The 24,008-nt window shown below is 41.9% G+C and overlaps 1 protein-coding gene across 3 annotated transcripts in view; it reads left to right on the forward strand.

Moving 5' to 3' along the window:
* The first annotated feature begins 9,400 nt into the window (after positions 1–9,400).
* The window catches only part of RHBDD1 (rhomboid domain containing 1), a 207,555-nt gene continuing 192,947 nt past the window's right edge, over positions 9,401–24,008 (forward strand). For 2 of the 3 annotated variants that reach the window (XM_059875217.1, NM_001077995.2), the window contains exon 1: positions 9,401–9,459. The gene's annotated coding sequence lies outside the window, so the exon portion shown is untranslated. Of the gene's footprint in view, positions 9,460–11,496; positions 11,664–24,008 lie in introns of all 3 variants that reach the window. The other variant, XM_005202939.5, reaches the window with a different exon arrangement.

Consider the following 24,008-nt stretch of genomic DNA (forward strand, 5'->3'; position numbering starts at 1 on the left):
TTTATCCAAACACTCAATAGAAAAAAAAAAAAAAAACTTCCTGAAATAGAAAAATGTAGAAAATTGAAAGAAACACAGTCATTCAAAATAATTCTGAAAGGGATAATAAATAGCTGTCATTTTATCTTTTATAGTTTAGATAATTAGAAGCAATGAAAACTTTATGTAAACATGTACATGAATAAAAACAAAATTACCTTTTATGTGGACAATGATATATCCAATGCAAAGCAGTACTGGATTTTAATATTCAAAAGTAGGAATAGCGTATGAGAAAGCTTGAGCCAGGGACTTCTCTGGTGGTCCAGTCGATAAGAATCTGCCTTGCAATGCACGGGGTGCAGGTTCGATCCCTCAGTGGAGACCTGAGACGCCACGTGCTGGCGGAGCAACTAAGCCTGCTTGCTCCAACTGCTAAGCCATGCGCATCAGGGAAAGATCCCACATGCCGCAGTGAAGACCTGACACAGCCAAGTAAACACATGTTTTTAAAAAAGAAAGCTTGAACCATCAATCCCTCTAACCACTAGCTTTGTGAGCTTTGGTAAGTTACTTAGACTCTCTGATCCCCTGTTTCCTTATTTTCAAAACGGAGGTGAAGTGCCTGGCCCATAGCAGACAATCAACAAATGGTGGCAATCCCATGGACAGAGGGGCCTGGTAGGCTGCAGTCCATGGGGTTGCTAGGAGTCGAACACAACTGAGCAACTTCACTTTCACTTTTCACTTTCATGCATTGGAGAAGGAAATGGCAACCCACTCCAGTGTTCTTGCCTGGAGAATCCCAGGGACTCGGAAGCCTGGTGGACCGCCGACGTGGGATCGCACAGAGTCGGACATGACTGAAGCGACTTAGCAGCAGCAGCAGCAGCAGTAGTAGTTAGAAAAACAGTTCATGTGCATAGAGTGTTTATTGTGTCCCAGGCACTTTCATAAGAGAGGTCTAAATGCATTATCTTACTTGTCAGGTAGATGTCACAGTGATGGTAATAGTGAGATCTTGTAAGATCTTAGAGGAGTGACAAAACAATTTTTACATTTACTAAAATAATACTGAGTTGTAAGAAAATGAAAGCTGTATCTGAAGGTCATAGCAGTAGAGAGTCAAATGTTGGGTTAAAGTTCGGGGAATCCTGAGACTGTTAAGCTAATACCCTTCCCTTCTCTGGGTGCTTTGAAAAGTACTCAGCCCCCAGCTCGCCCATGAAGGTACTGCCATTTCAGATGCTGAGATGAGTATGGCCTCACCATCTCTAGATCCTTCCAAGAGCCTGGGTCCCAAGAGAGAGCCTTTGACTGACAGCTTCCCAGTTACATTCTTGCTTCATTAGCCTGACTGAGTCGATTAGTGACAATTGATATGCAATTATAATAATGACCATAATAATGTCAAGATAATTAACCATCACAGGTCTACTGCAAGTGCATTGCTCCTATTTGCAGTTTTAGTGATAACTATTACTTCCAGGACTTCTCTTGTTGGCTGTAGAATGAACTCAATCATGATAGATTCTGAATTCTATATTCTTCATTTAAACCAATGGAAACCACTGAAGTTCTAAAGCACATGTTTCCTTATAAAGGCTCAAAGATCATTCATTGTAAGAATTTCCAAAACATTAGCATGTTGATAGCATTCTTATTATTAATTTTTTTCAAGGGGTATTTAATATTCTCTATATTTTACATCCACAGTTTACAGCTAAACTTTCCCATTATTCTCCTAATTTTTTTTTCCCATTCCACTTGGTCCAGCACATACATTATTATGCTCAGACCCTTTCCCATAACATACATCCTGGGTTGACAGCTTCATCACCCAGGTTGCTTGTGCTTAGTGTCACTCAGTTGTGTCCGACTCTTTGTGGCCCCATGGAATGTGGCCCGCCAGGCTCCTCTGTCCATGGAATTTTCCAAGCAAGAATACTGGAGTGGGTTGCCATTTCCTCCTCCAAGGGGTGTTCCGGACCCAGGGCTCAAACCCGCATCTGTTAAATCTCCTGCACTGGCAGGCAGATTGTTTATCACCAAGCCACCTCATACACCAAGAATACTGGACATAATAGCATAAACTTTTCCTTTTCATTCCTTGTTATTGACCAAAATAACACCCTACTCAGATGTTACACAAAATATAAATCACGTTAACGATTGATTCCTTGTAATATTGTTCTCACTTTACTTTTTTTTTTTTTGCGCGGTGGGGGTGTGGGGAGGGGTTGGAATTCTCTTCCATTCATCTCAGTGAAAGAGTTAATTTAGGCAAATTGATAAGCAGTCCAAGCTAAGGCCCCTTTAAGGAGGAGGTGAACTTTCTTTCTTTTTCACATTCTTTTGCCTTAGACACATAGGCCTCAAAGTTAGCAGTATCTCTCATTCAAGGACTCGCTTCTTTTTTAGCTCAGAACGTATGTTATAGGAGAAGGTCTGGGTAAAACTTCCACAGCCTTGAGCTCTGGGTTAACCTGTTCCTTCTGGCTAATCTCGTGCTGATGTCAACCCAGGATGTATGTTATGGGAAAGGGTCTGTGCAAAATTTTCACAGTCTTGAGGTATTATTTTTTTTTTTTTTTCTATTCTCAACAACTAGCAGAAAAGTATATATTTCCCTGCTTAAAACTAGCAAAGTGGGTAATATTTCTACCCGCTTCTGATGTCTATGTCAGAAGCTTCTTTCTGTCACTATTACTTTAATAACATTTCTACTACACAAAGCTCTGAATGACTGAGACTGTCTTTGGTCCCGGAGTTAAATCTTCTCCTTTGGAGACCATGAATCCAGCAGAACACTGTAAGCTTTGATCTATCATCAGTAGGTCCAATCCCACTTGGACCTCAAATAAACTATTTAGATATCAACTCCACAAAGCATTCACTCATCTCTGCAGTTTCGGTCAATATGATCTTCCTTTGAAGTCTTAAGTTAATTTAACTAAACTTCACTTAGAGCAGTTAGCTCTATCTGGTTTCACTGAAATGTATGTAGACCCCTCTACTCCAATACAAGACTAAAAGATCCTAGAGTATAGCATCCAAAAACAACTTTGAGGTATCAACAGGATTTACATACCATAAAGTTCACCCATTATCTGTGTATAGTGTGTCTTTGTGACTTTTAATAAATCTACAGAGTTCGGTAACCATCTTCAAAAACCGATTTTAAACATTTCTATCATCCCCCAATATTTTCACATGTCTATTTACAAAAGTATGAGTCCAAATTAATAGTCTTTTTTAATATAAATATCCAATCTTCCTAGCATTATTTGTTTAAAAGATTATCCTTTGCCTTGGCAATTTGTTGAAAACCAACTGACCACATAAAGGTTTATTTAAATTCCATTCCATTGATCTCTATGCCTATTCCTACACCAATAATAACCTGTCTTGATATTTGTAATGGTATCGAGTCCAAGCTCAATCTGCTCCCTGCTCTACAGGCTAGTGAATCCGAGAGATGAGGTGTTGAGGCAAGAAATATGACTTTATTTGGAAAACTGGCTTACCAAGAAGATGGCAAACTGATGTCTCAAAGTAACCATCTTATCTGGGTCTGGATGCCAGGTTCTTTTATAAATCAGAGATAGGAGGAGGTGAGACAACAAGGTAAAGAGGCCATTAATCTTGCAAATATCTCCTAGAATGGCAAGCCTCAGGCAGTGGGATGTGTTAATTTCTTCCTTTCTGCCACCTAAGGTGGATAGGGTTCTGAAGTCCATGGGGTAGCAAAGAGTCAGACACTACTGAGCTCCTGAGCGACTGAACTGAACTGAATTGACCTAAGTAAGGAGGATAGGGTTCTAGACAGTCACTCTAGTTTAACAGTCAGGCAGAGGGGCAGGATTCTCTAAGGTAGGCCATTATGTATGATTGGGCTTCCAGGGTGGCTCAGATGGTAAAGAATCTGTCTGTTATGTGGGAGACTTGGGTTCTATCCCTGGGTTGGGAAGATCCCCTGAAGAAGGAAATGGCAACTTGCTCCAGTATTCTTGCCTGGAAAATTCCATGGACAGAGGAGCCTGACAGGCTACAGTCCATGGGGTCACAAAGAGCCACGACTGAGCAACTAATACACATATATATAATAACAAAAGCAAGTCAAAGAAACAGTTTCAATGTGGAGTCAGAATTGGATTGTCCCTGCAACAGTAACTTTAGAGTACATTTTGAGTAGCATCATTCCTCTAATTTTGTTCTTTTTCAAAGTTGTTTTGGCTATTATAGATGTTTTATTCTGTATTATAAAAATCAGCTTGTCCAATTTCTATCCAAAAATCCTAAGAATTTGAGAGATTATGTTGATTCTATTATCAATTTAGAACTGCCATCTTAACAATATTACAATTCAGGTCCATGAATATGGAATATCAATTTCTCTCAGCTATTTTAAGTAGTTTTCAGTGTATGAATCTTCATCTCTTTTGTTAGATTTATTTCCAAGCATTTTATTCTTTGTGATGCTATTTGTAATGAAATGTGCAATGAAATATTTCTTGCCATATAGGTAAAGAAGGATGTCACAGCCAGGAGGGATTCCAGCCTTTCAAATACAAATTTCTTAGCCCAGGAAGCAATACTGGTTATTAGACAGGCACCAACTGCAACCTAGGCAGCATATTAAAAAGCAGAGACATTACTTTACCAACAAAGCTCCATCTAGTCAAAGGTATGGTTTTTCCACTAGTCATGTATGGATGGGAGAGTTGGACTATAAAGAAAGCTGAGCGCCAAAGAATTAATGCTATTGAACTGTGGTGTTGGAGAAGACTCTTGAGAGTCTCTTGGACTGCAAGGAGATCCAACCAGTCAATCCTAAAGGAAATCAGTCCTGAATATTCATTGGAAAGGACTGAAGCTGAAGCTGAAACTCCAATTCTTTGGCCACCTGATGTGAAGAACTGACTCATCTGAAAAGACCCTGATGCTGGGAAAAATAGAAGGCAGGAGGAGAAAGGGATGGGAGAGGATGAGATGGTTGGATGGCATCACTGACACGATGGACACGAGTTTGAGTGAACTCCAGGAGTTGATGATGGACAGGGAAGCCTGGCGTGCTGCAGTCCGTGGGGTTGCAAAGAGTTGGACACAACTGAGTGACTGAATTGAACTGAACTGCTTCTCAGGTAAGCTCTGAGGAGCTGGGAGTTTGGGTTGATGTTAGAAAGTGCAAGAGGCAGCCATCAGCCACATCTGCAACCCCTTAAGGAGAAGGAGGGATTAGGAAGAGAAAAGTGAAAACCAGGATTTGGCCCCAGATAGATGAGAAGACTCCTGAGAGTTCCTTGGACACCTCAAACCAGTCAACCTTAAATCAACCCTGAATACTCATTGAAAACACTGATGCTGAAGCTGAAGCTTCAATATTTTGGCCACCTGATGCCAATAGCCAACTCTTTGGGAAAGACACTGATGCTGGGAAAGATTGAAAGCAGAAGGAGATGACAGAGGATGAAATGGTTGGATGGCATCACCGACACAACGGACATGAACTTGGGCAAACTCCAGGATATGGCGAGGGACAGGGAAGCTTAGCGTGGTGCAGTCCAAGGGGTCGTGTAGAGTCTGACACAACTTGGCAACTGAACAATGAACAGGTGAGATGTATACGAAAGAAATGATTTTAGTAAGCTTGGATGTTTACATCTTCCCATACATAAAAGAGTGCTAAATCCCTTAATGCAGGATATCTGGTTTTCCTTAATTAACAATCATCTTTTAATATTCAGATTACCTGCCCCTTGCTGCAAAACTTCTATATAGCTTGACTCCTCCCCCAGCCTCCTGCAAAACAGTTCTCTCAGGGTCACCTGAGATGCCATCTCCTCGGTTGAAGTCCTCATGAATCCCATGTAATAAACCTAACTCAACTTTTAGGCTGCATGTATTCTTTCAGTTGACAGAAATGATCTTATTTTTGGACTTTTAACTTGTATTAGAGATACATTTAAAAAAATTTTGATCTTATATTCAAAAACTGTGCTAAACTTATTTATTAATTCTAGTAATGTTTACATGTGTTTACCCCACTGTTTTTGTGGCCTGGAGAATATACTTTAAAAGAATATAAACTCTGCTGTCACTAAGTTCAGAGGTCTATAGATACCTGTTGGGTTGACAGTGTTGTTCAAGGCTTCTATAGCCTTAGTGGTTTCCTGTCTAGTTGATCTACCCATTATTGAGAGTATGATATTAAATTATTAAGTTATTGTCTATTTCTACATTCACACCAATATTTGCTTCACGTATTTAGGACTGTTTTGGGTGCATGTACATTTCTAATTGTTACAGTTTCTTCATGCATTGACTATTTTATTACGAAATGTCTGTTTCTAGAAATACTTGTCTTAAAGTCGTTTTGTCTGTCATTATTATTGCCACTGCAAATCTCCTATGGTTGCCATTTGCAGGGCCTATCAAAATGGCAACCCACTCCAGTACTCTTGCCTGGAAAACTCCATGGACTGAGGGGCGTGGTGGGCTACAGTCCATGGGGTTGCAAGAGCTGGACATGACTGAGGGACTTCACTGGAGAAGGCAATGGCACCCCACTCCAGTACCCTTGCCTGGAAAATCCCATGGACAGAGGGGCCTGGTGGGCTGCAGTCCATGGGATCACTAAGAGTCGGACACGACTGAGGGACTTCACTTTCACTTTTACTCTTAAGTATTGTTGTTAGTCTTTTTGTCATAATACATGATGCAATTTTGTACTTAAAGTTGTTCTTGTTTTAATTTTCAAGTTTCCTAATAATTAAGCTATAAATTCTTTGATGAGTTTCACACACCTTTCCCTACAGTGTTGGGTATAATAAATACTTGATCCATTAAAAGCAATCAGATAACAAACAAGTTCCTCTTTAAACAAAATAATCCAGTTGTGTTATTTGCTAACAGTATTGTCGTCTGATGCTTTGTCACCTTCAGTCCAGGTTTTGAAACCTGAGAATGACACTTACCTGCCCTCCTGCAGTTCCAATCCTAGACTTATGAAGTGTACAAAGGTTGTTACCACAGCTCCTCTGTGTTCAAGAATCACATTTTAGGAACACTCATTTAAGTCAGATGGCTTAATCCTAGGCACTACTGCTCTCATGAAAAACTTTTATAAAGAAAATTGGGACTCCCCTGGTGGTCCAGTGGCTAAGACTTCATGCTCCCATTGCAGGGGGCCCGGGTCCAACACCTTGTCAGGGAACCAGGTCCCACATGTTGCAACTAAGACTTTGCATGCTGCAACAAAGGTTGAAGACCCTGCAGGCTGCAACTAAGTCCCAGTACAGCCAAATAAATAAATATTAAAAAAAAAATTGTCCAGACCATTACATAGGTCTCTGATATTACTCATAATGTGCCTAATACTGCTTATTCTCGCAATTAAGATATAAGAGTACACTTGAACTTTAGGAATCATGATCTTACAAGGTAATTTATAATTGTATAACTTGTGCTAAATGACCTTTTCGAGTATTGATTCTTTGATATTTTGAAACGTTGCCTCAGAAAAAAGATCTTGCTGACTGCCACATATGGTAATGTTAAAGACATTACAATTATTATCCAAGTGATCTGTTTGTCAATTTAAATAGGGTCTGAGTTTGATACATGTTGATGTCAATGGGCTTAAAAAAATTTGTCTGCTCAATGAATCCTATAGGACAAAAAAGGTCATTTTTTAAAAAGCTAGACTTTTTCTGTACTCTTAAATGGCTATGAAATTGTTCATTGATAATACTTGGAATTGAATATAATTGCCTAAGTATACTTCTAAATCCCCATATATGATGACATTTTTATGAGATTATTGCATTGAGCCTCTTTGATTTGTGGCTTTCTTAAAATCGCCTATGTATTTGATATGTTAAGAAAAGGACAATAAAAATTATGTGATTATAGAAAGGTGCAAACGGTAGTAGAGAATGGAAGCTAAGGATTAGTATTAACTAAATTGATGCTCATGATCATGGACAGGGATAAAAGGGAATGCCTTCTTTTTGAGAAATTACTTTTATTTTTCTAAGGAAATAAGGAGAAGGGGATGACAGAGGATGAGATGCTTGGATGGCATTACCTACTCAATGGACATGAGTTTGAGCAAGCTCAGAGAGTTGGTGATGGACAGGGGAGCCTGGCATCCTTCAGTCCATGGGGTTACAAAGAGTCGGACACCACTGAGCGACTGAACTGAACTGATACAAAAATATTCCTACTGGCAATTCACCTGCACCCTTCAACTGAATTTCTATTTGGAGAAACGCAGCTTCTCCTTGTCAGCCAAACTTTTTGATCAGCATATTGTTTTCAGAAGAAAGGAATAACTTGCAAGGCTCAAGGAACATACTTGCAAACTGCCAAGAATCTTCTTTATCACTTGAAAGTCTGTTATACACCCTGCACGTGAGCTAAATCTTCATTTAAATTCCAAACTCCAAAATAAACATTTCCATGAAGAATTCTTGCAATACATAATAACAAACGATAATCAAAAGGCTTCTGATTCAGGCAGTTTTTAAGTAGACTATCTAAACACAGCTGCTACAACTTCCAACAAATACAGGGCAGCATAGAACCACCTGCTCTTGGTTTCTTCCTTGGAAAACACGTTATTGTCCCCTTAGTTATTATATTGTATGAAATACAGCATTTAACTTAACCTGACTCCCACAACCGAACATAAAACTTGCTCCAGGGCAGAAATGGATCCATAATCAAAATAACATCAAATGATACAGTAACAAAAATTACTTAACACCTAAAGCCTTAAAATGGCAAATGAACTTCGAAATGTAGCCTCAAGTGGAAGCTCTACGGAGTGAAATGTACACCCACAATCTTGTTTTGCTAGCTTGCTTTGTAACCACGGGTTCCGCCCTGAGGGTCGGCTGCTCTTCGGAGTCTGATAACTCATGAACAGGTATCTCTTCCGCCATCCAGTCCACGTGTGTTACTCTTCCACACAGCTGGTCCTGAGCCCGTGGGAGGGCTCGGAAGGGCAGTTTCTCAGCCCGATCGGGCCTACTCCATCCCACGTCCATGTACTCGAATGCAGGCCATTCACTTGCTTTACGCATGACAGGCAGCCAACAGTTACTTATGGCAGAAGGAATATTATTATCTAGGTGTCACTCGGAGCTTGGAAGATGAGTGGAAGGTACAAACCCTCCACACTATGCTCGGCCGCAGCCCTTTCCCTGTCGCGTCCTAGGAGCGTCCTCCAAGCCACCAACACCGCTCGCGGTCCCTCGGGGAAACCTGCGAGGAAGAGCGCGCACGTGCGCGCAACTGAGCATGCGCCGTGGCCCGCCCACTGGGCGAATGCAGTAGAAGCGACGTCGCAAAGTCAACCACTCTCTCTCCCCGCCCCCAGGCCGCCGGGACCTGGAGCGTCCGGGAGCCGGCGCCCATGCGTGATGACGTACCTGCTCGCGAAGACGTGGGGACGCAGGCGGGCCGTAAGAGAGCGTAAGTTTCCGCGTCTGTTCGTCGCCGCTCTGGTAGTCCAGTCGGGGCCGCGGGCGCGGGCGCCTGTGGGGCTAGGGCTGCGGGCGGCTGTCGGCGCTTCCTTGCGACCCGAGCTGGGGCGGGGTTAGAGGCCCAGCCTCCGCATCCAGGGATCTCTCGGCCGGTCCGAGAATGGGGATTTCCTGGAGCAACTCTATCTGGAGATCTAACCGTCTTCACCCTGCGTCTCTGCTTGAGGCCGATCGCACCGGGAAGGACGGGCAGAGGCGCTGGGAGGATGGGATCGTTGGTTTCGGGGAGAGGGGGTGGTTAAAGGATCCCTGACGAAAGCTCGAAGTTTAAAGTGGTGTTGCATCAGCAGTGGCTTGTGGTTTCAGTTTCTCTTGTAAAGAGGAACTCTTTCTCTGCACCTGTGTTTGGCAAACAATCCTAACCTGAGTAGTGATATTTCCCTTAATAGGGGACAGGAAGTAAACTAAGTGTACACAACCCTTTTATATCCAGGCCTTATAAACCTATTCAAAAACGGATCCTATGCGTGTATGTTTTTCTAAACCAAGCATAAGCTCTCTTGAAGACTCAGGGTTACCAGCACAATAAATAATTGCGTAGTTATGACTGAGTCATCGAGATGGGTAGGCCCTTTTGCAGTGACAGCTGGACTTTGCGGCTTTTTGGGGTTTTTTGTTGTTGTTGTCCTTTGGAATTACTTCTTAAAAATCTGTCTGATGTCTCACATTTATATGACACACTTCTGGTTCTAATAACTTAAATCTAAAGCTTCTAATTTGCTGCTGGTGTGGCATGGGTTGAGAAAACAAGTCATGTTAGAAGAATGCAGTGCATTGCGTTCCTAAGTTGTCTCAGGATTACTGGCATCAACAACACCTGGTAACTTGTTGGAACTGCAAAGTGAAGAGTCTTACTTCAAACTCCATGAATCAGAAATCTGTTTTAAGGAGATTGCCAACTGATCCCAGTACACCTGGGTGCTAAAGTTTGAGAAATGCTGGCGGGACTGATAAAGAGCAGCCAGCCATTGTGGAGTCACAGAATGGAATTTGAATCCAGGTGAAGCCTTTCCTAGGTGTAGGACCTTGGACTGAAGTGAAGTGAAGTCGCTCAGTCGTGCCCGACTCTTCTCTTTGCGTCCCGTTGGACAATAGCCTGCACCAAGCTCCTCTGTCCATGGGATTTTCTAGGCAAGAGTACTGGAGTGGGTTGCCGTTTCCTTCTCCAGGGAATCTTCCCAACCCAGGGATCGAACCCAGGTCTCCTGCGTTGTAGACAGATGCTTTACAGTCTGAGCCACCAGGGAAGTCCTGTAGGACCTTGGACTAGTTACAGATAACTTCATAAGGCTGTGGGTATTCTTTGTGAAAATTCAGGAAAAATGTTTTAACACAGATGGAAAACAGATGAGATGTTATTAAGTAATTTGTTAGAATGAGATGTTAAGTAATTTGCCTAAAATAAGTACATAGATTATGCTAGAAGGATTCTTCTTTGGTTTAGATGTGAGTTGTAGTGCATGAATATTGTGCCTCTGCTGCTGCTTAGAGGGCATTTTGTTTATGGATTCTCATTGTGTTGTATACAGTTGAGGTTGTCCAGTGTAGGATATTCAGTTAATACCTCTGCTGTGGTATTTTTAAGAACCACATTAGTAATTGTGTTAAAGAGTAGTTTTTAATTCTTTGGCCTTTTGGTCTTTCCCAACCTTCTTTTGCCCCAGAACTTGTTAAAAAAAAAAAAATAAAGTGGATAACTGACCATAGACCAGCCTCAGCCTTAGAGTTGAGAAGTATTACAGAGCAGTGACTTGAAAACAAGAGGCAAGACTGAAGATGTTTCTCTCCTTATCTTTTTTTCCCGCGTGTCATACAGCTCCGCAATATTAGCAGAGAAGGCCTCATCCTATCCACTTATCTCTGTTTTCCGGAGGCATCACAGGAATTAAGTTAGATATGCCCTCCATCCACTGTTTTGACCAAACATCAGTTGCGGTGTTTGCTTACATTTTCCTTCCCTTTTCAGGGCGTCAGTGTTGGGGGTATATAGAGAAGTATTCAGGACCTGAAGCAGCTGCCCTAAAGCCTAGACTCACTGTGATGTTGAGAAGAGTGCCACACTGTGGTTGAGACTACACATCACTTTGATAAGTCTTTGCTCCTAAGTCTGCACTGTGGTTCCTGGGTATTGTGGTGAGTTTTCAGATAAACAGGAGTCAGCGTAGATTTCAGCTCCTATAAGTAGTTTTGTTAATGCTGCTACTAACTTAACACTGTCCCACCATGAAGCCTTCAGTTTTCACAAAGGCCCATTTTTCTTGTCCTCTGTGTCTGAGAGGCAGGTCTCTGCGTTTGGGGTCAGGCAGACTCTGCTTTGAACCCCGCTTCTTGTTACGTACTGATCATGTCCAGCGGACAAGTTAATATCTTCCCAGTATTCATTTCCTCTCCTATAGAGTAGGAGTCATGGTGTGGACGGAGAGGGCAATGGCACCCCACTCCAGCACTCTTGCCTGGAGAATCCCATGGACGGAGGAGCCTGGTGGGTTGCAGTCCATGGGGTTGCTAGGAGTTGGACATGACTGAGTGACTTCACTTTCACTTTTCACTTTTATGCACTGGAGAAGGAAATGGCAACCCACTGCAGTGTTCTTGCCTGGAGAATCCCAGGGACTGGGAGCCTGGTGGGCTGCCGTTTATGGGATCGCACAGAGTCGGACACGACTGAAGTGACTTAGCATAGCATAGCATAGCATGGTGTGGACTACCTTAAGACATTGAATAAAATAAAATCCAGTGCAAAACACGTCTGTGACACTGAGAGGCTCAGGTAACTGCTAAACATTGGACAAGGGAGAAAAGGTGGTTATCACCTCAAATCTAGCTTGATCTCATTCATTGCCTCGTAATATTTTTATAAATGAGGTGATTCTGTTAATTACCTAACTGCACTGATTTTTTCTTTTTTAAAGCAAAATGCTGAGGAGTCAAAGCTTTCACATTATTACGTATGAGAGAAAGCAAACACTTGGAGAAAGTTAAACCTCTAAGCCCAATGGAAGAACACCATTTTCAGGTCTATCACTGTAACAGAGCAACTTTCCTGCATTGTTTTGTGTGTGTACTGAAAGGACAGGGTCAGGATCAGGGGTTAATATTTAAGTATCTTCAGTTAACAGGGATAGCTAGAGGAAGGGGCACTTGTCACAGGAGATGAGACTTCACTGAAGACGTGCACCAAAGAATAAGAAAATGCTGTCAGCTCTGAAATCATTAGTTTGCAATATGGATGCTTAATGATAGCAAAGCAAAAAGTTTTGTGTTCCATTTTTTAAAATACCAAAAATCTCTTCTATTTCTGTGTATATTACGTATGAATATGTGAGCACGGAAGGTGTCATTACTAGGTCGTAATTTTGTTTACTTGGCAATGTATGTAATGTGGGAGTGGGGACAGATAATCTATACATTATATGTGTATTTGTAAAAATTCTTTTAAAAGCCATTACAGAGATAGAAATGCCTTAAAAAGATCACCTTTTGTGCTGCAGTTCCAGTCAGTCAGCTAAGCAGGGGACCTCAGATTTTTGTAGCAGGGGAAACTGTTTAGCAGCATCTTGTAAAGCTCAGGAGCTGAGAGGCTTTGAGAGAGTTTGAAGGGCTTATCCTGAACCTCCTGCAGTGACCCTGCTGAGTCAGAAGGTGTGAAACTCCTCATCTTGGTGTGGAAATCCTCAGGAGATTGAGCTGTACTGTACCCAAGAAGTCTGGGCGCTGAGAATTCCTGAGTGGGATTCACAAACATGTTCTAAAAACAACTTCCAGCATTTTCAGCAATGTCAAACATGCCATACATATGCTTCTCTTACAGAGAAATGAGTGGCTATTAGAAAAGAAAAATCCAACCTTCAACGTGATTAATACAAAAATAGGAATCTAGGCACATATTTTGAGAAATCATCTGAGGTTTTTTTTTTTTTTTATAATCACTCTAAGCTTGTGACATCTGTTAGCACATTTAAAACTATTTAGTATTTTAACTGGCTGTTGTTTAGCATTATAAGTGACTCAAGGAACAAGAAACAAGGAGTCTGTGGAAATATATTACTTGTGTTTACTGTCCTTTGGTTTTCTGTTGTATGAAAACAGCTGGTTTGCATTTATATGGTAAAAGGTTTTTCTTAAAGAGTTAATTTCCAGTTAAGAGTGAGCTTTCATAAGAAAAATAATCTCAAATGCTAAGTATTTGTTAGATTGTTATTAATAGCAGTAGTAGTATTATCACATTGTCCTTTTTCACACACTGAGGAGGGTTTCCTGGTGACAGCTGGGGTGTGGGGGAGGGGGAGTCACTTTCAATCAACCAGCTGCTCTGTGCAACATCATGATGGTGATATTTCAAAGCCAGTGGATAATTTTGGCTGTATTCAGAAGAGAAAATGTATCAAATTTCTGGGAAGCAATAGATAGTGTGCAAGAGCCCCTGGGGATCTAGCTGGTAGCCAGCTAACAATGTGTGCATTCAGGTTTGCATGTTGGTGTTATTTACCACCTCCTCTTTTGGACATTGTTACATGGATATCATAATTATAAAGCAATAAAGTCTAGTTCCATGGGGGCAGAAGGCTCATTACTTTATGGAGAAGAAGGGAGAATGGAAAACAAACTTTGGGGATGTGCTATGTGCTCTTACATGACAGGCTATTGCATTTCTTCTTCCTGATGACGCCAGAAAGTAAGTGGAATTTTCATCATCCTTGGATAAAGAAACTGAAGCAGGATTGATTATGTGATTTGCCCAAAACCACATACTAGTAAGTGTCTAGATTTGACCCCAAATCTGGCTTTAACCCCAGGAATGTTGTTACTACACCAATGGCTGTTTCTTGCTTATGCATTTTTTAAATCCAAAGTCACAATATCAGGATAGTTATGAATGAAATTTAGATACAGATGGCAATGACTTCAGTTTTGTATAAATAATATATAAGGGCCTATGTGTATTTCCCTTGAGCAAAGTCTCTTGGGCAACACTGTGAAAGAAATTTTGCTACCTTTTTTTTATGTTAAAAATACAAGACATTTGCAGTGATGTATATTGTAACGAATCAGTTGTGATGCTGACTTTGAACAGATGTAGGAATAAACATTGTGCCTGCTGCCCAGGTAGTAGAAGTTCCTACACACCAGAGTCTTCAGGTCTTTCTCTTTCCAAGGAATGTTCATTTTGTATTAATAAGGGACCTTTTTGCTTTCTAAACATTCACCCTGTGTTACATCCACCAAATGATGACTTAAAATTTCATCCATTTCTTTTTGTGGAATGGCTCCACTGCTTTGACTCTGTGTCCTGGACATTTCATCTCCCTCCGCGTTGCCCACAGGATAATACTTGATCCAGGACTTTCTTTCTTTCTTTCCGTCCACACCCCATAAAGTGTTAGTAGCTCAGTTGTGTCTGACTCTTTGTGACTGTGGATTGGGGATTGTAGCCTGCCAGGCTCCTCTGTCCATGAGATTTCCCAGGTAAGAATACTGGAGTGGGTAGCCACTCTCTTCTCCAGGGCATCTTTCCAAACCAGGGATTGAACTGGGGTCTCCTGCATTGCAGTCAGATTCTTTACAGAGCCATAGAAAAGTCCACATCCCATACTGAATTTTAAAACTTACCTTTGCTATTTTCCAGACACTTAATGCATCTTTATTTGCAGACCTGTTACAGTTCTTTATCACACTGTAATGTTGCTGTTTGTCTGTCTGTCTCTCTCTCAAGACTATGGTTGTCTATAAGGACAGAGCTTGTCTGTTTGTAGATGCTCAGGTATTTCTTAAATGATGGAATATAGATGAAGATATATTGACTTACATGCTTAGTGCTTTTATTGCTGTCGTTTCGCATTCATTGGTTTTCTTCTCTGGGTTCACGATTAGAGAAATGTGGATATTTAGATCTGTTAATGAAAGTGCATTGTGGTGGAAAGGAGGGTTAAACCTTTCCACAGAAAAGCATGCAGGATACCTCTGCGTTCCTTTCTGAAGGCTATGAAATTTAAGTCTCTTACCCCCTTTTTCCTTTCTTCTCTCTCTTCCTCCTCTCCTTTCTCCCTCCTTTCCTCCCATGAATCTGAATAATTCATTGTCCTAAAGTTCTAGCCAGAAGTTTTATCAACTGATAACATTTTATTAGGTGTATAGACTAGTCTTACTTTCAATGCAGAACAAAGGGAGTACATCACTTCAGTAATTAGAAGTTTTCCTGAAAAACCATCAATTTTGTATAAGTAGAAGCCACATTTAAGACAATCAGTTCTTCCTTTTGAAATAATATTCCTTCATTTAGTGTCCAAATTTATGCACCAAGTGTATGGCACCGAGAGGGCTTTGCCTTGTGTACGCAGAAGCTGCTTTTGTGCTCACCTCCTCAGCTCTGTGCACGCTTCTCTCTCTGGGAATAGCTTGTGTATGGCCAGCCTTTGGGATGCTGCTTATATACCCTCCCAGTTGCGGTTCTTCTGGTCAGCTAGAGTGTTGTATGGACTCAATAAAAAATGAGAGTTGGTGATGCTTGAAAGATACTAGGATCTGCTGCTCGCCCTTGGCAAATGCCCTAATATCTGGGTAGGGTTCTTCGACTGTGAAAACAGAAGTTAACTAAGTTACCTTGATAACTTGTTCAAGAAAGTGAAAGTTGCTCAGTTGTGTTCAACTCTTAGTGACCCCATGGACTATACATGGAATTCTCCAGGCCAGCATATTAAAGAGGGTAGCCATTCTCTTCTCCAGGGGATGTTTCCAACCCCTGGGTCAAACCCAGGTCTCCCACATTGCAGGCAGATTCTTTACCAGCTGAGCCACAAGGGAAGCCCAACTTATTCAAGAACAGGAGATTTAATGGAAATATATAAATAAGCTCAGAAAATCTACAGAAAAGCCAAAACCACAGGACAGCAGCCAGATAAGCACTCGAGGCTTGAGTAGACTTGGGTGAAGTGAAGTGAAGTGAAGTCACTCAGTCGTGTCCGACTCTTTGCAACCCCGTGGACTGTAGCCCACCAGGCCCCTCTGTCCATGGGATTCTCCAGGTAAGAATACTTGAGTGGGTTGCCATTTCCTTCTCCAGAGTAGACTTGGGTAGATCTGGAAAATTCTTTAATGTTCTGAATATCAGATCCAGAAGCTGTTTAGTATCTCTGCACAGGTTTTAGATTCCAGGAAAAGAGCTGTTACTCCAGTTTTGGTCAGTGTCACCCTCGAATCCATGTAGGAAATGCACCCCTGATTTGTGGTCCTTCCAGGACCACATCCAATGGGAGTGAGAGCCATCTCTCACCTGTTATTAAAAGAACGAAATTGATGCTGGCCAGACAGCAAAGCAAAACAAACAAACCCAGGCTGTCTCCACCACCTGGTAATTAGCCGACGTCCTCTGTGCTTGAGGAACATGAACATTTCTGATGTCTGGCGTGCCATTCCCCTCTTGACTTCTTCCTGTGCTAGGAGGATTTCAGTTCCATAAATAATTCACTAACAGTTCTTACATGCGTTAGTTTAAATGGGGTTATGGCTCTCACCTTTTCACGGACTTTAGGTAAACAAAGAAATCCGGTGTGGAGTGAGCGTGAGCGTGGAGTTCCCTAAATCCTCTTGAAGGGAGTGACGGTGGACTGCTGGCACTGCTGCTCCCTGAGCGCCTCCTGGTTGAAGGACCCACGTCTGAAGGGCTGTCAGTCGGAGAACTTTAATGAGCCCTCATTACACTAAAACTTGTAGTCTGTGAGAGAAGGAACCGGCTTATGATTGATACTGGAAATCATAAGTGATGATGGATCAGAATTGGAGTTGGCACTAATTCACCTCACGATGGAGCACAAGTCAAGATTATATACGAAATCCAGTATTTTACTTTTCATGTATAAAGATCATCTAATCAAGAGTATAACACTCTAAAAAGGGGGGGGAAATTAAACTTTTGCCATCTGACATTTTTTTTTAATCCTAAAATGGAGGCTCATTAAATTCTCAAATGTAATGATTCAGATCATCTTGACAAAAACTCTGGTTTGAAATTTTATTGTTAAATTTATTTTAGTTAAACTTTTTTTTCTGTTTTGTTGTGCCTTCCACATAGCCCATCATGTTTTTTAAAAAAGTGTATAATTGTATCACACAATACAGTTTAAAAATGTAGGATCATAGGTAGCCCAGAAAAAGGCTATTTGGTTACTAAGTTATAAAATCAAGCTTTTTAGAATTTTTAATCAGTTCAGTTCAGTCCCTCAGTCATGTCTGACTCTGCGACCCCATGAATCACAGCACACCAGGCCTCCCTGTCCATCACCAACTCCCAGAGTTCACTTAGACTAACATCCATGGAGTCGGTGATGCCATCCAGCCATCTCATCCTCTGTCGTCCCCTTCTCCTCCTGCCCCCAATCCCTCCCAGCATCAGAGTCTTTTCCAATGAGTCAACTCTTCGCATGAGGTAGCCAAAGTACTGGAGTTTCAGCTTTAGCATCATTCCTTCCAAAGAAATCCCAGGGCTGATCTCCTTCAGAATGGACTGGTTGGATCTCCTTGCAGTCCAAGGGACTCTCAAGAGTCTTCTCCAACACCACAGTTCAAAAGCATCAATTATTCGGCTTAAACCTCATTTTATGTGTTTATATGCATTAAAAATCATATCACTTTCCAATTTATGATTTTATATACATAATCTCATTTGAGCTTCACAGTCCCACATGTGGCTACATTATCTCCTTGTACTGGTGAGAAACCAGCAGTTAGTAACTTTCCTATAAAGTCACATGGCTGGCGTATTTTGGAGCTTTTACCAAAGACCATGCCCTTAACTACTGTCCTGTACTCCATATGTTAATATTACTAGTCCTGTATGTCATTTTGACAAAAAACACCGTGATGTTTCCTTAGCTAGAATCTGTCTGTTTACCCCCCCGTTCGCTGACAACTTCTTTGTCTTCAGAAACTGTTCGAATGTGTTGTGCTATCCATCATCTTGTGCATCTGTTTGCTGTGGATGTGGCAGCAGCTCCTGTATTGCAGCATTGTGCCCTGTGAAGACTTGTCCTTTATGTCTTAGAGTAGCCTGACAGCCTCTCATGTTGAATTCAGCAAGGTTGCTTTTCGCCTAACAAAGCTGAGTGTTGGCTTTCTAGGTGAAAAGTAATTAAGTGCTTTTAAAGATGTATTCGATTAACAGGAAGCAGATCTGTGTAAATTAATTATAGCCGTAATGATGTCATAGCCTTGTCTTTTGTTATTAACCAGATAATTGACCAGAAGTTTGGAAGCTTATTGTCACTGACAGCGGTTTGACCTTGTATGCTGTCTGGAGTCACACATGCACAATGCATGTAAATGCAGTTGGCTCATTGAGCTGCATGTGTTGTCAGAACATCTGATCTTGGGTTCTTACTTTCACGCTGCTTTTACTTCTTTGCTGAAATTGTTGCCCTCGAATGTTGTACTGATATCTCTTACTAAAAGCATCTGGCCAAACACAGATGTTTTGTGTCATTGAATAATTGTAATCGGACGTGAAACCTTGACACTCCTAGGACATACAGTCAAGTAAACAAATGCCAAAATTAAATGAGTCTTGGTTTTAAATTCCATGTGAAGGAAGGTGAAATAGCTTTTGGTAGAGAAGACTTAAGGGGGGAAAAAGGGGCATATTTGGTAGGTTGAAAGAGAATTTATCCCCTCTTATTCTAATTTGTCCAAGAAAGTTCAGAGTATATGGTGTTTAAATATTTGAGTGACAAGAGCCTCTAACCTGGGTAGTTTGGGTTACAGAGTGGAATGATAGAAATAAAATACAGAGTGGATGTGGGATAACATTGGCTAAAGAGCAGCAGTTCCCGAATACAGACTGTCCTCCTTCCCACACACTTTAGACTCGAGGAATAGTCAGCTCTGCCAAAAGTGACAGAGGCATTCCCCAAACCACCAGACTGTACAAAATCATGTGGTAAAAACCAGAGAGCTTATGGCGCAAAGGGTACTAGGAGCAAAACACTCAAAACCTTTATCAGTGGTACCTTTAAAAAAAAAAGATAGGAACCTAATGGTAGCATGGTTTTACACTCCTTAAATGATAAATACAGAAGTACATAAGAAATATGGCACTTTCCCTTCCCAAAGTTCTAAACTTTGCTGTCAGAAGTGGTTGTCAGAAGGACTGAAGCTTGTGAATAACTGTCAAGTGGTGGAGGAAGGATCATCTGGATGGGTGAGTCGTAGCTGGGGACGTGGAGGTGTGTAACTTATTAAATACGCAGTGAACTTTAGGCCACTGGTGAGTGTTCAAAGTGCGCAAATGTGTACATTTTATGAATGTCTGTACAGCTTGCTTTAGCAGAGTGCAGTTTCCTGCATTCACTTAAGACTTGCTGATGAAACTGCACAAATCCAATGCAGACTTTGTATTCAGATTGTTCCCTGATATATCAATATTAATTGCATTTGAACAAATCTGCTTGTTACAAAACAAGCATTATAGCAGAACTGAGCAGCCTAATGCGTTTAAACTTCGCTAAGCATATTTTGGGTTTCTGTGATGGCGCAGTGGTGAAGAACCTGCCTGCCAGTGCAGGAGGTGTGGGTTCAGTCCCTTTGTCGGGAAGATCCCTTGGAGGAAGAAATAACCGACTTCAGTATTCTTGCCTGGGAAATCCCATGGTCAGAGGAGCCTGGTGGGCTACAGTCCTTGGGGTCACAGAGAGTCAGACATGACTGAGCAGGCACACACAAGCATGTTTCACCTATTTGCTGTCTCTATGCTAACAGCTTTCCTGGTGGCTAAGATGGTAAAGAATTTGCCTGCAATGAGGGAGACCTGGGTTCGATCCCTGGGTCAGAAAGATCCCCTGGAGAAGGGAAAGACTACCCACTCCAGTATTCTTGCCTGGAGAATTCCATGGACAGAGGATCCTGGCGAGCTACAGCCCATAGGATTGTAAGGAGTTGGACACGACTGAATGACTAACACATATACTAACAGCACAAATACCTTTCCTCCTTTTATCTGCTTTTTCAAAGTCTGATGCAGGTAGGGATTCTTCCTAAGGTATTCTCTGAATTGAATTGACTTAATACCTTTTTATATTGGCACATATTTGTACATTTATATTGGCACAAATTTGTACATTTGCCCATTTCCAGAAAGTGTCAGTTTTAGAAATGACTTAAGACAGAAGTTGGTAGTAAAGGGGGAAAAAAAGCAACCAAATGACTAGTAGCTCTCAGCAGAAGAGAGCACAGGCACTTCTTAGGTGAAATTAAGCCTTTCTAGCTCTGGTAGGATTTTGCACAGGGACGGAGAAGTCTGAACAGTGTTTTATGACACTGTGAAAATGATTCCTCTGCAGCAGTCCCTCGGGTGAGTGAGACCTATGTCAGGGCCTCAAATAATATGAAGGTACATTTCTGCAGAAGTCCTTCAAAGGCAAAATGATGTGATCCAACCAGGCAGCATTTGGAGATTTGGCAAAGAAATTTGCCTTAGAAACTCAAAACCCTTTTCCTTTGCCTTGTCACTTCTCTAAAAATGTATTGTTCTTTTGTTAAGATTCTGTATAAGCCCAAGTTCTAGCCATCTTTTGAGTTACTCATCACTGGGTACTTTCTTATGAATCATGATCACCCTGAATAAAATGAGAGCAAGGATGGAGTAAAGGTTACCCTTTCCTCCCAAAGAGGCTGTTGTATAGAAATTTTTACACTTCATGAGTGCTACCTAAGTATTTGTTGAATGTGAAAAGAAGATACCCCTTCCAGGGTGAAACACAGGGCTAAGAGTTGGAAAAGTGTCACTTAAGAGGTTGTTGTTGTTCAGTCACTAAATCCGACTCTGTGACTTCATGAAGTGCAAAACGTTAGGCTTCACTGTCCTTCACTATCTCCTGGAGTTTGCTCAAGCCCACATCCACTGAGTCAGTGATACTATCTTATCCTCTGCTGCCCTCCTCTCCTCTTGCCTTCAGTCTTCCCCAGCATCAGGGTCTTTTCCAATGAGTCAGTTCTTCGCATCAGGTGGCAAAAGTATTGGAGTTTCAGCTTCAGCATCAGTCTTTCCAATGAATGTTCAGGGTTGATTTCCTTTAGGATTGACTGGTTTGATCTCCTTACTGTCCACATAAAAGGTAGAAAAGATGTTTGCCGTTCTGTGGCTTAGATTAAGCCTTACTTTGCAGGATTGGGCCTGAGGGTGAAAGAATGCTGGGCAGGGCACCCTTCATATCCCTGTGCTTCATGCCCTTCTTTCCAGAGTCCTTGCCAGGTCGAGCCCTGGTCCTGGTGGGAGGAAAGTCAGCAAAGGAGCAGGGGCTTTTGTTCCTCAGCTTCTCTATGTGTGTAGAGTATATTCCAAAATGAGAAAAGTGACATTTGGATTACTGTTACTGTTTTGTTTCTTAACTTGATTTTAGAAACAGATTTTGTTGTTGTTGTTTTTTAAGCTATGACAATGACAATTACCAAAAGAGGTTGGGTATTTGAGCATTACTTTGTACCTCAAGTTACTTTGTGTCAAGAAACAGTTACATTTGGTAGAGTAAAAGCTCTATGTTCTGAAATTTTCTACATTTGAAATACTTCAAAGTGCGTATATATTTTGGTGTGTGATGAAAGTCACCAATTGCACTTTTTTAGCAAAGACAAGTCTTTATGCTCAAATAATGTCCTTCCTAATTCTTTTGGTGGTTGAAGTGTCATTTCTCTTATCAAAAGACAGTAGGAGTGACTTCCTATTTCAGCAATGACATGTGAAGAGCTTGCAGGTCATTACCCTGGTTTTCACAACAAGAAGAACCCTGAACAAACTGAAAATCAGTGACTTTTTCTTAGATCTGTCAGAATTGAGGTCACAGGGCAAACTGCCACCCCCAAATCTGGAGATAAAGGCTCATTTTGAGAATTGCAGCTAAGCTTGTGCACACAGTGGAAGTATCTTGGTGGTTGTTCAGTTATCCAGTCATGACCAGCCCTCTGCAACCCCATGGATTGCAGCACGCCGGGTCTCCCTGTCCCTCACCATCTCCCGGAATTGGCCCCCATTCATGTTCATAGCCATCTCGTCCTCTGATGCCCACTTCTCCTTATCTGCAATGCAGGAGACCCGAGTTCAACCCCTGGGTTGGGAAGATCCCCTGGAGACAGGAATGACTACCCACTCCAGTATTCTTGCCTGGAGAATTCATGTAGTACAGCTTTTAGTGCGCTTCCCTGGTGGCTCAGATGGTGGAAGTACCATAGCTAGTGATGAGTAGCTCAAGAGTTGGTTAGAACTTGGGCTTATACAGCATCCTAGCAAAGGAACGATACATTTCTTTGAGAAGTGACAAGGCAAAGGAAAAGGGCTTTGAGTTTCTAGGGCAGCAAATGGTAGGAAGGCAAAAGGGTCAGGGAACTAATGGAAGATCAGGGCTAGCTGACAGAGTTTGCCGTGCACATCTTTTGGGGAGCCAATTTTAAGGTTGTCTCTGGTGATTAACTTTTGTCCTGCCTGGTAAAGGGGGAGGGGTTACACATATTTATGTCCTGCTTTTAAGCAGATTGGGGAAGCAGCTTTAGTTGTATCTGCTTGTTCTTAATTATATTCAGCTCAAGATAATCCTTATGCCAAGTGGCCTGTTTGGGGGTGCACCTCTCCTGCCCTACAGCTTACCTAGAACCATGGCCACTGAGCAGTAGTAACTCACTGAAATGCTTACATGGCAGTTCTGATAAACTACTACAAGAATAGGCTATCTTAAGAGTTAAAAACTCACAACTTTCATGCAGACAGACCTGATTCACAACTTCCTTTTAAGAACAAGGACTCTGGAGCCAGATTATCTTGATTAAAATCCCCACTCATCTGTAAAATGAAATAATACCTGCCACATAAAGTTTAGAGGATTGAATGGGATATGCAGGATGACAAAACTAAGACAACTTAGTGATGAGTTTGATGTCCTTTGTTCATAGAGTGGGGGGACAGGGCACCTCCCAAGCAGCGGAGCCTTATTCCTGGGGAATTTGGGGCCAGAGTGAGTTTTATGAGGGCTTCCCAGGTGGCATAATGGTAAAGAACCTGCCTGCCAATGCAGGGACGCGGGAGATGTGGGTTCGATCTCTGGGTCAGGAAGACGCCCTGGAGTAGGAAATGGCAACCCATTCCAGTATCGTTGCCTGGAAAATTCCATGGTCAGAGGAGACTGGCGGGCTATAGTCTATGGAGTCACAAAGTGTTGGACATGACTGAGCACACACACATGTACATGCATGAGTTTTACAGAATGTTAGAAGAGGCAAGAAACAGCATGGTTGGCTAGGGGGTAGGGGGTGGTTTCCTTTTGAGGCGAGCAGGACCTGTTTTTTCAAAAGAGTAAGGTGACCTGACTAAAGCTGATCTGGAGGATTGTGGTTGGCGTTAGGTTTCTTGGGCAGCGAGGCTGTTCCCATAAAAGCAGGCTGACTTGGGTTTAGATTTGTGGCATGAGCCAGACCTTTGAGGCAGCGTTCATTACGTGGGTCCTG

Source organism: Bos taurus, chromosome 2 (genome assembly GCF_002263795.3).
Source record: "Bos taurus isolate L1 Dominette 01449 registration number 42190680 breed Hereford chromosome 2, ARS-UCD2.0, whole genome shotgun sequence".
Taxonomy (NCBI): domain Eukaryota; kingdom Metazoa; phylum Chordata; class Mammalia; order Artiodactyla; family Bovidae; genus Bos; species Bos taurus.